At 39.4% G+C, this 284-nt stretch overlaps 1 protein-coding gene across 1 annotated transcript in view; it reads right to left on the bottom strand.

The window, feature by feature from the left end:
• The window catches only part of LOC119586257 (SNF-related serine/threonine-protein kinase-like), a gene marked incomplete in the record, with an annotated part of 91676 nt that overhangs the window by 87852 nt on the left and 3540 nt on the right, over positions 1 to 284 (bottom strand).

Below are 284 nucleotides of genomic sequence, written 5' to 3' on the forward strand. Positions count from 1 at the left end.
GTCTTAACGTGAACGCAATGAATCAAATCAATAATCAAGGTACACACGAATATCAGGACGAAAATACGAAAATGGTAGCATAAAACTGCTATGTCAATGCACACGCAAACAAGCGAATGAATGGGAAATGAGCGTGAGGAAAGCGTGAGTGACCAGACGCATCTCCGTGAGACCTAGTAAAGACTAATGTTAACGAAAGAGTTTAAGTTCCACTGTGTGCTTCTATACGGTAGTGTGTGCAAAAAATAAAACGGGGAAGAAATTGAAACAAGAAAATTCGCAAA

Source organism: Penaeus monodon, chromosome 21 (genome assembly GCF_015228065.2).
Source record: "Penaeus monodon isolate SGIC_2016 chromosome 21, NSTDA_Pmon_1, whole genome shotgun sequence".
NCBI classification, from domain to species: Eukaryota; Metazoa; Arthropoda; class Malacostraca; order Decapoda; family Penaeidae; genus Penaeus; species Penaeus monodon.